Source organism: Calliphora vicina, chromosome 1 (genome assembly GCF_958450345.1).
Source record: "Calliphora vicina chromosome 1, idCalVici1.1, whole genome shotgun sequence".
NCBI classification, from domain to species: domain Eukaryota; kingdom Metazoa; phylum Arthropoda; class Insecta; order Diptera; family Calliphoridae; genus Calliphora; species Calliphora vicina.
In genome coordinates, this window is record NC_088780.1 from 17,342,595 (window position 1) to 17,358,827 (window position 16,233).

A 16,233-nucleotide genomic window follows, 5' to 3' on the forward strand; every position below is an offset into this window, starting at 1 on the left:
TCGGTCAGTGACTTGGCAGCACTTGCACGTTAGGTTAGTGTTACCATATAGTGATTTTGTTACAGGTTTGCCACTTATTCAAAATGTTCAACAAAACTAATTTAGAAATCGTTTTCAAATCCTTAAACTTTTATTTTTTTAAGTCTTTTATTTATTAGAAGTTATCAAGCTACAGTTTTGTTTTATCTGAAGAATTTTTCAATGAAATAAAAATTTTCGATATAAAAATACAAAATATTCCTCACATTAAATGAATTAATTGAATGCTGTTATTTTTCCAAATTCTATCATTAAATCGTTTAATGTTTTGTTAAGAATTTTAATGATTTAATGATTGTTTTGCTTTAAAATTTTATATGCACATATATAAATATCTAAAATAAATATTTGTTTTTCTCTTTAATTTATCCACTTTTTTTTAAATATTATTATTTAACCCCTTTAATGTTTTGTTCATCATCTGTTTAAAATTATTAATTGTTTGTGAAATTTATTTGTGCTTTGTTGTTGCCATTAATTAGCTATTTAATTAATTATCATTTGTTTAAACATTAGTTTTTTTTTAAAAAAATTTAATTTTCCTACGAAAATATTTATTATTATTCATGATTAAATTATTGTATAATGACGACAAAATATTATTTAATATTTTTGTTATTTGTTTCTCAATTTATAATTGTTAATGTTCGTGTCAACTGAACAATTAAAGCGAAATTACTAGATTTTTATTTTTTTTTTTTTTGTGAAAATAATAAAATAGCTATTAGGTAGAGTATTAGTCACTAATGTTAAAATGAAATGAAATATATAAAAAGCTTGAATTTTATTAAAAAATATATTTGTCAAAAATTAAACTTTCATGTCCCTGCATTTGCTGATTACCAGCCCTGTAAAGCATATCAATTTACTGTGAATAGTTGTTTATAAAAAGAAGCAAAGTAAGAACAGCAAAACATTATTGTGAATTGAACAATTGTTGTGAATTGAACAATTTTAATAAATTCTAGGTTATTTTAACAATGTCACCATTAAATAGTTAATTATTTAAGGCAAATTGAAATAGTATATAAATCAATTTAAACAAATTGCTGTAGACAGTTTTTTTATTAATAAAATAAAGGAAAACTTTATTGTTGCTAATTAATTGTAACGTTATAAATGTATTAATTAAATGTTTTGTTATTAAAATATATATAAATTTAATTAACAATTTCTAGATATGAAAAAAAACATTTATCACATTATTATTTACATTTAATTACTATAATTTTCATCTATTTACCATGTGTTATTTGTTTAGATACTTTACCTAAGTTTTTCATTAAATGAATTTTAAACACACCTTTAATTTTTTATTTATTAAACAACAAAGTTGTAGTTAAATTTTAAACATTGCAACACTTAACTTAAACCATGCCACAACACTTGTTGCATGTAAAGTTTCCAAAGACTACAGCAAATGTTGGTAAATATTGTTAAGCATTTTGTGGAATGTGGTTTCAACTGAAACTACAAAAATCTACAAGTGTAAATACTGCAAAAGGAAACCCATAGTTCAAAGTTAAATTCCCATAATGCTGGTGTATGAATATAAACAAAAAAACCAAGTTGGTCAACTTTATGATGAAAATTTAAAAGTAAATGGTCAAAATGAGAAAAAAAAATTGCTTAATAAAATTTAACAGTGTTTTTTTTGCATTAAACAAATTTTAGCACAAATTGAAAAGTATTTTTTTTCAGATATTTTTTGTCGATAAAACTGAAATTTATATAAATTTTATTTGCAACACCGTTATAAAAAGTGCGTTAAGTAATAAAAAAAATTGTAAATAAAATTTAACTTAAGGCCATATATATAAACCGAAAAAAATCCCCTTTAAAATTTACCTCATTGCTTGATAATAAATTTATTTTTAATTTTTTATTTTGCAAACTTTTTTTATGCAAGATTTAGCCAGTTTATGTCATAATTTTGTTTTAAAAAAATGTCTTGTCATTTTTATAAAGTAAAAATATACCGTTTGTGTTACATTTATCGTATTTTTGGTTGGTTACAACTGACTTGTTTAACCAAAATAAAGACAATTAAAACAAATCGTTTTTTATTGTGATAAAATCTTGCATTGTATTGGTATCATTGGTCATTTGTGGCGTCTTTGTTAATTTGCGTTGCCAATGATTTGTTTGTTTGTTGTTGTACAATATGTAAGTGTTCATTAACCTGTATTTGTTGTTGTTGTTTGTTTAACAATGTTGCCATATTAAACTCTTGTTACACTTACAAAAGAAAACAAATATGGCTGTTTATGAAGTTCCAGTTGTATTTTTAAGTGTAAAGTGTTAATTAATGTCAAAAATATAGTTTAGATTCATAAAAAAACTTATTTTATTGTAAATCCTGCATTTTTAAGTCATACATCCAATGTAAATGTATTTTTGTTTAACTTTAATTCTCAAAACCTCTGAAACTTACTATATTTATTAGTAGGCTTTCCTTAAATTCTATTATTTACTTTTAAATATGTACTTTATTTATTTTTCCAATTTTTTTATACCAAATCATTAGCAGCCTCTTTTCATTAACTCTATATTAAAAACTTACAGCTAACAACTTAATAGAAATTAATGGCATTTGTTTATTTTTAATACTATAACAAACAATTAGCTTTAATAAAAAAACTGATTATAACCAAATAAATTCCAAGAATGTTTTTATAACCGAGAAAAACTTAATAAATGTTATAAACATAATCATAAAATCCTTTGCACAGCATAAAAATACTCGTATTTATTATATTTGTTTAATAAATATAACTTTTTTTATTACCACTTATTGTCACATGCTTTGGGTTTAAGGTTAATTTTAACAAAGTTATAAGATAAATAAGATATGTATAATAATAGCACAATGTTTGTTTTTTACTTCTAAAAATAAAATTAGAATATTTTATATCAATGTTTGCTTTTTCGATTGCCAAAAATTAGGTGAAAATATAATAACATAAAATTAGACATATTTAATCATTTCTCTTAACTCTCTTTTAATTATAGTAAAACTTTAGGGTACAAAAATCCATGGTTGGCATTACTGCCTTATGTCAATTGGTTTTTAATGCATATGGTTGGCAATGTTGTCCAAATTTTGTAATCAATCGCATCTTTTTTGATGCAAAAAGTTAAATAAAATAGATTTTTAACTTACATTCTGTCTTGCACAGCATAATTTCAATCTGAAAAACAGTTAACATAAATTCCAACAAGTAATATATATCTATAAAACACAAAAAAAATGTCTACCTGTAATCATCCAACAGATGACCACTAAACCGGGTTCATTAAAAAGGCAATTTCGTGAAGATGGTTTTAAAAACCTAAAACACTGCATTAGGTCGATTTTCACCATTCACAAATTTTTCGCAATTTTGAACTTTTGAACATTTTTAGGTCTTGAAATAGTTTATGTAGGCAGCTCTCCCGATGTGTAGATCCAATAATAAGGGATTTTTGGTAATTCAAATTTTAAGGGGGTAAACATGGATAAAATCGTTATCCCTACATCTCCGGACAGGTGTGTGATACTTTTTGATTTTTGTACTTTATGGGGATAAAACGGTTGGTACTTTTTTGAATCCCATATGCCAGAAATTAAATTTAAATGGAATTGTGGTAAAAATATTTCAAATAGATTTTGCAACTTTTTTTTAAATTTGAACATATAAGGGGTCAAATTGATCACTCTTTTTGGTACTTTGTTTACAAACATATTTTGTATGTACTTAATATGGTAAAAATAAATGTTTATTATAAAACGGCTCCATTTAATAAAGAATTTTTAGAGTAGTAGCACATTTTGGTGTTTTCAAAATAATGTTATAAGGATTTTTATTAATTTTATTAAGATTTTATAATTTGTTTAGTAGTAATTGTGTATGATTTAAAATAATGAAATTAAATCGTTACTCAATTTGATTGATTTCAACTAATTTGAAAATCAATGAAAAATTACCAGGAGATCAGTGATAATAGAAGGCAACTATTAATTATATTTATTGGTTTTCTTAACACTTTCTTTATTACTCTCAAAATTCTTTATAATAACAGTATTTAAAAAAATAAAAAAATTAAACAACCAAATGACGTCATTAATAATGATGTTTTTAACTAAGTCCTCATATTACTAGACGACCTAAAAATTTATTAGGTACTCAGAAATTTCAACAAGTATAATTTTTTTTAAAGAAATTTCAGTAACGTAATAATATTTAGCGCATTTATTTTAATCAATGAAAATGAAATGAAAAAATAGTTTAAATAATACAATTTTGCTTCCAATTTTCATAATAATATCAGCCTAACAGAAAATGCAGTAAGTGATTGTAACTGTTTATATTACCAAATTTACACAAACCTTTGGGTGTGATTTTTTTTAAATATAGTAAAATTACTAAGAAATCAGAAATATCAGAACGTAGTAGTATAATTCTTATTTATTTATCTTTTAAAACTTTTTATAAAATGTTTAACAATAACTGTCAAAATTCTTAAAAACTACCAGGTAAACAGTAAATGTAGCAAGTGTTTATTCTGTAAAATAATCGTCAAAAAGGTCACTTTATTATTGTATATTTTCATTATAAAAGTCGAGCAGAATATATAGCAAGTATCCAGAAAAATAATAAATTGAATGAATTTTTCTAGTTCATCTCTCTTTCTCTGTGTATCATCACTGTCTTACTTAAGCACTTTTGGATTTATCACCGTTAGGTCTTCCTAATTATCTTCAATGTATTTAGAAATCTGAAAATATAACAATGTATTTATTAAAAATATTATTTTGGTAGCATACAATTAAAAGCAAAAAGAAAATTAAAATAAATAAATATGTAGTGAAATCAGTAATTTTAAATTAAAATTCACTGAAAAAATATATAAATAACAGGCTAGCATATTGATTTATGACGTCACTAAAATACTCAACTTGATTACTATTTTGTCTGTTTCTCCTTGTACTTCTGATTGCTATGCTCATTCTTTATTGTTTAAAACAATTGTAACAGGAGTTCATATTATTATATGACGTCACTAAAATACTTTCCTTGTTTACTATTTTATCAGTTTCTCCTTGTACTTTTTATTGCTATTCTCATTCTTTATTGTTTTATTCTATCGGTTTTTATCAACCAAATATTGCAGATCATTTAAATGGGTGCCAGTTTTTGTTAATTGCCAGGCTTCCAGAATAATATTTATTAAAATTGCCAAAAAAAAGTGAGGCTCCTATATAATTTCACTACTACATTTACAGAAATATTGTTTATTTTATTTGTATTATTGTAAAAATGTATGATGTCACTATTTTCAAATTATTCAAAACAAGGTTATTAGTTGACAGATACAATATCGTTAAATTAAATGTAAACGAAAATTGTCAAAATATCGTATTAAATTACACGCACCTAACTAAGATTCAGGACCTTGAAATGTTTGGTATCAAAATAATTTTCAAATAGTACTTTTTCCTCATCAGAGTTTTAAAATTGAAAATATTCATTATTTATATGGGGAATTTCATGTCAAGTGAACCAACTTTTGAAATCGATGTCTTCCGATCGGGATGAAATTTGCACCAAGGTTAGCTCTATTGGATAGTAACTCAGACACAATTTTTCAACAACATCGGTCGAGAACTCTCTGAGTTATAGGGGGTAAAATTTTGACAATTTGGTCAAACAGGGGTTTTTTCTTATCCATGTAACTTATTACCTATTGTTCTTAGCAAAATGTGTTCCAAATAGTATAGATAGCTATTTCTTCGATCTTTCGAAAAAAAATATTTAAAAAAACAAATAAAAAATTTTTAATATTTTTTTTCCGAAATCAAAAACTTTTTTGACTTTTTTTTAAAATACGCTATTTTTTTTTTTTTCTTAAAATAAAGTTTAGATATTTTCCTTGAACACCTACTTGGTCGCTTAGTGGGATGCGAGTGGGATATCTATCAAAATAAATATTTTGTAACTCAAAACATAAAATTTTTGACTTTTTTTGCAAAATCAAAAACTTTGTTGACTTTTTTTTTTCAAAATGGACCCTTTTTTAATCTTTTTTTTTAGGTCAAACAAAAGCTTAGATATTATCCTTGAAGACCCTTTTGGTCGCTTAGTGGGATGCGAGTGGGATATCTATCAAAATAAATATTTTTTAACTCAAGACTTACAATTTTTGACTTTTTTTTTTGCAAATACGATTTTTTTTCCAAATGGGCCCTTTTGGAGCTTAGGTCTTAAAGGAAAAGACCTAAGCTTTCTTTTGAGCAAAAAAAAATTTTAAAAAAAAGTCCCATATTGGAAAAAAATTTCGATTTTGCAAAAAAAAATTAAAAAATTGTTACAAAATATTTATTTTGATAGATATCCCACTCGCATCCCACTAAGGGACTAAAAATATCTTAAAGGAATGGACCTAGGCTTTCTTTTGAGCAAAAAAAAAAATTAAAAAAGGGCCCATATTGGAAAAAAATTTTGATTTTGCAAAAAAAAATTAAAAAATTGTATGTCTTGCGTTACAAAATATTTATTTTGATAGATATCCCACTCGCATCCCACTAAGGGACTAAAAATATCTTAAAGGAATGGACCTAAGCTTTCTTTTGAATACAAAAAAAATTTTAAAAAAAGGGCCCATTTGGAAAAAAAATCGTATTTGCAAAAAAAAAAGTCAAAAATTGTAAGTCTTGAGTTAAAAAATATTTATTTTGATAGATATCCCACTCGCATCCCACTAAGCGACCAAAAGGGTCTTCAAGGATAATATCTAAGCTTTTGTTTGACCTAAAAAAAAAGATTAAAAAAGGGTCCATTTTGAAAAAAAAAGTCAACAAAGTTTTTGATTTTGCAAAAAAAAGTCAAAAATTTTATGTTTTGAGTTACAAAATATTTATTTTGATAGATATCCCACTCGCATCCCACTAAGCGACCAAGTAGGTGTTCAAGGAAAATATCTAAACTTTATTTTAAGAAAAAAAAAAAAAAAAAAAAAAAAAAAATTTAAAAAAAAAGTCAAAAAAGTTTTTGATTTCGGAAAAAAAATATTAAAAATTTTTTATTTTTTTTTTTAAATATTTTTTTTCGAAAGATCGAAGAAATAGCTATCTATACTATTTGGGACACATTTTGCTAAGAACAATAGGTAATAAGTTACATGGATAAGAAAAAACCCCTGTTTGACCAAATTGTCAAAATTTTACCCCCTATAACTCAGAGAGTTCTCGACCGATGTTGTTGAAAAATTGTGTCTGAGTTACTATCCAATAGAGCTAACCTTGGTGCAAATTTCATCCCGATCGGAAGACATCGATTTCAAAAGTTGGTTCACTTGACATGAAATGCCCCATATATAAAAGCATTTTCTACTTTTATAAACGAGACTTTCTGTAGAAAATACTGTTATACACAAGATTTTCTGTAGAAAAAAACTGTTATACGCATGATTTCCTATAGAAAATATTCACCCTTATCGTGGTTAGCGTAAACGTCATACGCCTACGACTGTTTCGTACTAGATTAAAGATAAAATGCAAACTGTTTCTTTAATCTAGTACAAAACTGTCGTAGGCGTATGACGTTTACGCCAACCACGATAAGGGTGATTGTTATAAACAAGATTTTCTACAGAAAACTTTTTTAAAACTAAGATTTTCTATAGAAAAAAACTGTTATACACAAGATTTTCTATAGAAAATACTGTTATACACAAGATTTTCTATAGAAAATACTGTTATACACAAGATTTTCTATAGAAAATACTGTTATACACAAGATTTTTTGTAGTAAATACTGTTATACATAAGATTTTGTATGGAAAAAATCTGTTATACGCAAGATTTTCTATAGAAAATACTGTTATAAACAAGATTTTCTACAGAAAATTCTATAAGAACTAAGATTTTCTATAGAAAAAACTGTTATACACAAATTTTTTTGGATATACTGTTATACAAAAGATTTTCTATAGAAAATATTGTTATACACAAGGTTTTTTATAGAAAATACTTTTATACACAAGATTTTCTATAGAAAATACAGTTTAACATACAATTTTGTATTGAAATGCTGTTTAACACAGGATTTTCTATAGAAAACTATGTTATACACACAATTTTCTATAGAAAATACTTTAGCTATTATAGAAAATCATTTTGAGTATAAAATATAAAAATTTTTCTGACATCATGACTTTATTACTGGTTTGACTTGAACAAAAACTAATTTTCGGGGGAAAAAAAATAAACAATTGATTCTTTATTTTTATTCTTAATTTCTAATTGGGACATGAATTTTATTTTTATAATTTTTGCCACAAAAAAAAGGTTATTAAAAATATCTTATTTGTTTTGATGTCCTTTCAAGTAGGTCAAAGTTTTACCTTTGTTTTAATTTTCATAAAGGAACACAATTTATAGAAATAAAACGATTTTAAGCAGAAAATTACTTTAAAAATAACCGGTTAATTTCAAAAATTTCCTATATTTTAAAGTTTTTAATGTTCTGTCTCTTTCATTTTTAGATTCTCTTGGCAATTCTTATGATACTTTTCCAATTGACTGAGATGTGCAACAATAAAAGGTAAAATATTTTTATGTAGATTGTAATTAATGTTTTTATTATTATTATTATTATTAAACCTCATTTGCTAAAAAGTTGCTGAAAATTATAAAAACTTAAAAGATTCTCTACAATTAATCGTAATTATATTTCATTAATATAACTTTATAAGAAGCCGAAAATTCTTATTATGGTTTTTATTTGTTAATGTACAAATTTAAAGTATTGTTTTTATTATTGACTTGATGTTATGTTTTTTATTTATTTAATAGACACTCACGTTTATTTCAACAACACTTTTTTTAGCTCGAACACTTCTTGTATGTAGGCTTAATGTTTTAATTCTCAAACATGAAATCCAACACATTCTTGTTGACAATTAACTTTTTAATGTAAACTGAATATTAATTCTAAACAATTGAACACAAAAACGTGCATTAAATAGCATTAAACTAAGGCTATAAACACAAAAACTAAAATAAATGGTTTATTTGTTTTAGATTTTCCATGTAATTTGAAGAAAATCTCGTCTCTCCCCCCTGTAAAAAATTAACTACTTATTTAACTAACTCTGAGTACTTAATAAATGTAAACAGTACATTACATACTTACACACATGTGGATACGAACAAACAATCAAACATACTTACATATATTTATTTACCTTATAAAGTTTAATGACATGAGGTGGGAATGTGTGTTTGTGTACGCTTCTCTGTTTATAATTTCAAATGTGTCAACTCTTTGAAGTTGTTGTGGTTTGTTACTTTGTTTTTGTTGTTATTTCTACTCTCAAATTGAAATTCTTGGCACACCTCCTCCACACAATTACAAATCAAGAAGAAACAAAAAAAAAAGCAGAAAAACGAATTAAACAAAAATGTTCACCATATTGGTAGTAAAATATGCGAAAAATACAAATAATTCATTGTAATTTGCTATGGATTGTTAATAATTTAAACAATAATAAATACAAAATGCTACAAAAATTAAATACAAATAAAAATGTAAAGAAATAAATTGCAAGTTTCACTTTGCCGCCATTTAAAGTACTACATAGTGAAATGGCAACAAAATTGCATTGTTTATTTGTTTTTAGAATAATTATTTTTCACATTATGAATTATTAATGGAATTTTATTTTGGTTTGCCAAAAAATTACAATGAAAAACAAAAAAAAAAAACTAATTCAATCATTCAGCCATGACAGACTTTCTGAAATATTGTCATACACAGTATTTGCTATAGAAAAATGTATCAGAAACAATATTTTCTATAGAAAACACTGCTGCACATAAGATTTTCTATAGAAAATACTGTTATACACAATATTTTCTATAGAAAATACTATTATACTCAAGATTTTCTATAGAAAATTTGGTTATACACAAGATTTGCTATAGAAAATACTATTATAGGCAAGATTTTCCATAGAAAATACTATTATAGGCAAGATTTTCCATAGAAAATACTGTTATACAAAAGATTTTCTATAGAAAACTGTGTTATACACAAGATTTTCTATAGAAAATTGTGTTATACACAAGATTTTCTATAGAAAATTGTGTTATACACAAGATTTTCTATAGAAAATTGTGTTATACACAAGATTTTCTATAGAAAATTGTGTTATACACAAGATTTTCTATAGAAAATTGTGTTATACACAAGATTTTCTATAGAAAATTGTGTTATACACAAGATTTTCTATAGAAAATTGTGTTATACACAAGATTTTCTATAGAAAATTGTGTTATACACAAGATTTTCTATAGAAAATTGTGTTATACACAAGATTTTCTATAGAAAATTGTGTTATACACAAGATTTTCTATAGAAAATTGTGTTATACACAAGATTTTCTATAGAAAATTGTGTTATACACAAGATTATCTATAGAAAATTGTGTTATAGACAAGATTTTCTATAGAAAATTGTTTTATATACAAACTTATCTATAGAAATTTGTGTTTTACACAAGATTTTATATAGAAAATTGTGTTATACACAAGATTTTCTATAAGAAATACAGTTATTCACAAAATTTCCTATAGAAAATACAGTTATACATAAGATTTTCCATAGAAAATACTATTAACAGAAGATTCTATATAGAAAATTATGTCGGAAACAATATTTTCTATAGAAAATATACTCTATTGTTATACTGTTATACATAGGATTATGAAGAAAGTGCAATCATATCAACTTTTCCAAGCCTGGTTTACTTTTCCAAGCCTGTCCTTTATGCAGTGATGTTAATTTAGCGATATGTTTAAACATAAATAAAATTTTCTTTTCAGCGATTACTGGCAAATGTAGCGATTATGCTTTAAATAACAACATAAAAATATTGAAAAATGTTTAAAATCGATTTTTATTATTAAAAAGAGTAAAAAAAATAAAAAATTAGTTGTATATAACCTCAGGATTGTGTTTTTATTTTTAAAAGCAGCTGTGTATGCTTTTAAAAAGCACCCATTATTGAGTTGAACTTATGTCGTTAACAAGTCTATAATTATAGATTTCAGTTAAAACAACTTTTGAGTTTTTAAAATTTGTTATTAACAAAACAACTTTTATGCGTTGTAGGGTATTCAAACAGACAAACAAAAAAATGTCACATAATGTAGCAATAACCTGCCTTATAAGACAAATATCTAGAGGCAACATTAAAAAAATCTAGAACATAAGCGCCATAAAAATAAATACATACTCGTAACATACAATATATAAAGATTTTTTGTGAATTTATTTCAAATTTAACTTAAATGCAATTATGTATGTCTTGAAAAAAACAAACAAACACAGAACCAATGAATTTGGAAATCTAGAGAAGAAAAAAAAAACGCAGCCATTAGCAACTACTTGTATGAATTACAATCTAGACACAGACGGACCATAGATACTCGTACATTTATTTAATGGCCACCATGCTAACTAACTAACCAAGGTTTTTGCCATACATAGATTTTGTGTTAAAAATTCTTTCTTGTATTTGTTTGGTTGGTGCATATTTTACAAAAGTTTTTTTTTTTGTTTGAAAAGGTATTGAAAATGTTTATAGTCTATTAATTTAAGTCAATTGAAAGGTGTTTTTATTTTAGAGATTTTATTTTTAGAAGGGGACACACACAATAACAAGTGTTGCCTGCTGCTGCACAAAGTTTAGAAGTCAATTCTCATTGTTACGTGAGAAAAATGTTGTTGTAGTATGTTCTAAATATTTTGAATATTTTAATTGTAGCTTTAATAGCCATTATAAAAAAAAAATTATAAAATTTGTAAAATTTAATTGATTTTATAAAGGAAATTTTATTTTGTTTTATTTATTGTCAGAATGATAATGCAAAAAATTAATTTATTTTTATTAATTATCAAATTTTGTAATTATTTGTAGTAATTAACAAATAATAAAAATTTAATTTGAAAAATTTTAATTATTATGTTCTTTGTGGGTTTTTCCCAAAAACTTCTAGAAATTAATATTGAAATATTCATTTTGATAAGCTGCAATTTGTTATTTTAATCTTTAGTGGTAATTAAGTTGTCAATTACAAATTGTCAACTTATGATTACACAGGGCAATACTTATTCTAAAATGCATCTGGTTTTTCGGATAAACTCTTGTTAAAACAAGTATGAGAACTTTATCCAAACTTTAAGATAAAAATTTAAAATATTTTTTTGAAAAAAAAAAATTTTTTGTAAAAAAAAAATTCAAATTTATTTTTTTTAAATTTTTTAAACAAAATTATTTTTATACTCTTTATATATAATTTTCAGACCCTACAAAGTATATATATTCTGGATCCTTATAGATAGCGGGGTCGATTAAGACATGTCCGTATGTCTTTCCGTTTCTGAAGACCCCAGATATCTTCAGGATCCAAATCTTCAATAATTCTGTCAGATATGCTTTCGAGAAGTTTCCTATAAATAAGCAAAATCGGGCCACAAATGTCAACATATGGAATTCTGGTCAGATTTCAGCTCATAATAGACTGTGAGAGGTCAGAATATGTTATATCTCTGTAATATTTTTCATCACAGTACTAATTTCTACAATCATCAATAACCTTTGGCTTGCGTTAGCCTATTTTTTGACAATTAAAACACTAATTGTTTAATTTTATAAACCAATAGGTATTTTTTGATTAAATGAATTGCTTAATCAATAATAAACATTCCTTAAAAACCATTAAATTATAATTATTTAAAAAATAAATTTTGCAATTTTGTCAAGGAAAAACGTTTAACCTAATATTTGCATAGAATAAATGATTACACTTAATAAATATTTAATATTTTAGTAATAAATTGTTAATTTAATAACGCTTGAGTGTTTTTAACAACACCATTTGTTCAATCAAATATTTGTATGGAATAATTAATTAAAAATTATTATTATAGTTTCGTAATAAAACCTGAATTAAGAAAATGTAACTTAAAATAAACGTGTCTTTAAAAAGGCATCTTAATAACCTTAAAATAACAAACAAAATATAATTTACAGTTTTTGCATAGAATTGCAATTGTTAAATGTTAAATATGGCAATACTATGTTATTAGACATTCTTGTACATCATACATTCTTCTCTCACAGCTGGCAATTCTCTTTACAAAAACAATGTTGTCAGCATATGATGAAGAAGAACAAGATGAAGCCACAATGTCAGCCGCACAGCATTAAACTGCAGCAAAAGTTTAAATAAAAAAAATAAATTATCTTTAAAGCCAATAGTTATTTAAATAAAATGCAAATTTTTATTATAAAAAAAACAGTTTTGCCAAACAATTATCACGTGTTTGAACTTTAGCAACTTTGTTTACGTTTTTTTGTTGTTAAACAATACAAAACAGCCAAATCAATTTTGTATTTAATTTCTTTAATATACAAATAAATAATTTGCATTTAATTTGTAATTAAAATTAAATTTATTAATTTATTTTAAATAACAAAGGAAACGAAACAATTTTATTATAGGTCAAAAATATCATTTAAGAAATATCCAATAAAAGACAATAGCAAACAACACACAAAACAAATTATTAAATATTTTAAGTATTTTTTTATGTAATCTGTGTGTTGAAGTAAAAATGAAATACTTTCTGCATTCATTGAATATTTATATCAGTATTTTAACAATTTTGTCCTACATTTCGTAAAACTTTATTATTATTTATGGGGTCAAATGGGAAAACAACTAGAAAATTCAATTAATTAATTAAATTATTACCAACACATTGTGGAGCTTTTTTCTATTTATAAATTCACTGCTCAAACAATTCAAAGAAAACTTAATTTGAATCACGACATTTTGCTATTTACACAAATTATATAACATATTACAAGTTTAAGGTTATGTCAGGAAATCAAACACCCACTTAAAAATCACGCTCTTCTATAGTATACATTGAATGTCATTGTAATTATTATGATCATTGTCTTCATCATCATCATCATCATCTTGTTCATCATCATCATTATTGTCTTCAACAACTTAATCATCATTTTCTGAATTATTGTTTATTAAATGCATGTGATTAGAAATGGATGTCATTCGTGTCATCACAAAATATTTTCGAAATCAAAAAAATCTTGTTAAATTGCACGACATTTTTTTTTTCTTTATTATTATTATTGAAATACACATGCCTTAGTTTTATAAATAGAAAGAGAAAGGTTTAAGGTTTATGATAATCATTTAATTGAATGAAAATTAAAAAATTGTAAACAAAATGTTACACACAAATTTACTATGAAGATTTAAATTTGTGTATTAAATTGTATAATCTGTGTTATTTAAGACACGTGTCAGTAAATCTTTAAAACTTAAGGTTTTTTGTAATATGCAGTTTATTAGCAAATATTTTTCTAAAATTTAAGAAAATTGTGCAATTTTCTTGACTAGACATAAATTTGTTCACTTAGCAGTCAATTTTGTGTTTGCACATGAATTTGTCTTGTTTGGACAGATATTGTCAATGTTATGTTTCTGTCCACACGAGACAAATTCATGTTTGCACAAGAAATTGTCCGCTAAATGAACAATTTGATGGCTTGTCAAGACGTAGATGTTCTTCATTACAAGGTTAATCTGAAAATTGTGTTTCAAATATATAAAATTAAAAATTTTAAAATATTCAGCCCTATTCAAGAATTAAACGCATTGCTTTTGCCACATAATAGTTCTAAAGTTAAGAAAAAACAGTAAGAGAGCTATATTCGACTGTGCCGAATCTTATATACCTTCAGCAAATTATACTTTAAAATAAAAATTTTTAGGTAACAAAATATGAAAAAAAAAATTTATTTTTTTTTAAATTATTATTTATTTTTTTTAATTTATTAATGAAAATAATTTTATGCAAAAAAATTTCTTAATTTTTTTTTAAAAAAAATTTCTTAATTTTTTTTTTTAAAAAATTATTTTTTTTAAGTTTAAAAAATTATTTTTTTTAATTTTAAAAAATTATTTTTTTTAATTTTAATTTATTTGTAAACAAATTTTAAGATAAACATTTTTATTTATTTTTTAATTTTAAAAAATTAATTTTAAAAAATTAATTTTTTTAATTTAAATTTATTTGTAAAAAAATTTTAAGTTAAAAATTTTTTTGGTGAAAAAAAATTTGGTTTCAAAAATATTTTTCCCCATTTTGACCCATTGTAGGTCCAACTTACTATGGCCTTATAAATGTCGTCTATCGTATCTATCATTAGATATCCATATTGTCTATATTATTGACTTAGACCTAGTTTCTTACTTGTCAGTTAAACTCAGTTTAACACGCTGTTATATTAATCCTGAAACATATTTTGCCGGAATTTAACCAATGATTGTGTTTCTCACTAGTGTATTAATTTTGTTAGCATTGCCATACTTTTCAGTCAAATCACATGTTTATTCTTCAAATTTTTCATATAAATATGGCAATACTATACATTTTATAAGAAAAAGCATCCGCGACATAAAAGTATATAAAATGTATATTAAAAATTATATTGATGTTAATAAAGCAAATACAAACAAAGAGCTGCTGTGCTGAATTGTTTATTTTATTTTCCATCTGTTTGTGCTTTGGCATTTTATACTTAGGTTTAACTCACCAATGATGCTCAGTTAAACCGAGATTATATAGCATATAAACAATAAGTGAGAAACACAATTTTTAATTTAATTTAGGTTTAAGCGAAGAATGTAGATTATCTCTATCCCAGAAACTAGCTCTTAGTAATCCAGATATACACATCTGCTCAAAATAATAGATACACCAAAATTTATTTTTTAAAAACGAAAAAAAATAATGGTATATTGTAAAATTATAAAAAAAATTCAGTCGATTTTTATTTATAGTTAAAAGGAGAGTAAAAAACAAAAACAAAATATTTCATAATTAATAATAAATATTATAAAGTAAATTAAATTTCTTAAATTTCGAAAAATTTGGTGCTCATAATAATAGATACATTTTTAAAAATTCTTATTAAACAAAAGCTAATAAATTTTATCTTAAAAAAATTAGTTTATTATTAAAGTAAAGCTAGTATCCAGTATATCCACCTTTGTTTTGTAAAACTTTCTCCACTCTTCTGGGCATACTGTATATCAAGTTCTGACACTTC

The 16,233-nt window shown here is 24.1% G+C and overlaps 1 protein-coding gene across 1 annotated transcript in view; it reads left to right on the forward strand.

Moving 5' to 3' along the window:
* LOC135949607 (uncharacterized) overlaps window positions 1-16,233 on the forward strand; it is a 123,451-nt gene that overhangs the window by 86,151 nt on the left and 21,067 nt on the right. The window contains exon 4 of the mRNA XM_065499204.1: window positions 8,566-8,624. The gene's annotated coding sequence lies outside the window, so the exon portion shown is untranslated. The remainder of the gene's footprint in view (window positions 1-8,565; window positions 8,625-16,233) is intronic.